The sequence below is a fragment of the Arachis stenosperma genome, chromosome 1 (assembly GCF_014773155.1).
Source record: "Arachis stenosperma cultivar V10309 chromosome 1, arast.V10309.gnm1.PFL2, whole genome shotgun sequence".
Classification (NCBI taxonomy): Eukaryota; Viridiplantae; Streptophyta; class Magnoliopsida; order Fabales; family Fabaceae; genus Arachis; species Arachis stenosperma.
In genome coordinates, this window is record NC_080377.1 from 26565751 (window position 1) to 26566695 (window position 945).

Below are 945 nucleotides of genomic sequence, written 5' to 3' on the forward strand. Positions count from 1 at the left end.
TTCATTCATGAAACTTTGAGTGGTTTTGATTAGATCAGAGACCATTGTTGCTAAGTCAGAGGTATTCTGCTTAGAACTCTCTGTCTGTTGCTGAGAAGATGATGGAAAAGGCTTGCCATTGCTAAACCTGTTTCTTCCACCATTATTGTTGTTGAAACCTTGTTGAGGCCTCTGTTGATCCTTCCATGAGAAATTTGGATGATTTCTCCATGAAGAGTTATAGGTGTTTCCATAGGGTTCTCCTAGGTAATTCACCTCTTCCATTGAAGGGTTCTCAGGATCATAAGCTTCTTCCTCAGATGAAGCATCCCTTAGTACTGCCAGGTGCATTTTGCATTCCAGACAGACTTTGAGAAATCAAATTGACCTTGTTGAGTCAATATCTTGTTCTGAGCCAGAATGGCATTCAAAGCATCAATCTCAAGAACTCCTTTCTTCTGATTAGTCCCATTGTTCACAGGATTCCTTTCAGAAGTGTACATGAATTGGTTATTTGCAACCATTTCAATTAGTTCTTGAGCTTCTGCAGGCGTCTTCTTCAGATGAAGAGATCCTCCAGCAGAGCTATCCAAAGACATCTTGGATAGTTCAGAGAGACCATCATAGAAAATACCTATGATGCTCCATTCAGAAAGCATGTCTGAGGGACATTTTCTGATTAATTGTTTGTATCTTTCCCAAGCTTCATAGAGGGATTCTCCATCCTTCTGTCTGAAGGTTTGGACTTCCACTCTAAGCTTACTCCATTTTTGAGGTGGAAAGAACTTTGCCAAGAAGGCATTGACTAGCTTTTCCCAAGAGTCCAGGCTATCTTTAGGTTGTGAGTCCAACCATATTCTAGCTCTGTCTCTTACAGCAAAAGGGAATAGCATCAGTCTGTAGACCTCAGGGTCAACCCCATTAGTCTTGACTGTGTCACATATTTGCAAGAATTCAGCTAAAAAC

General features: G+C 40.8%; 1 non-coding gene across 1 annotated transcript; it reads left to right on the forward strand.

Annotated features, from left to right (window-relative positions):
• The first annotated feature begins 632 nt into the window (after positions 1-632).
• Positions 633-740, forward strand: LOC130948961 (small nucleolar RNA R71). Its single transcript, XR_009073303.1, has one exon. It is a non-coding gene; the product is annotated as a small nucleolar RNA R71 (small nucleolar RNA).
• Positions 741-945: the final 205 nt, after the last annotated feature.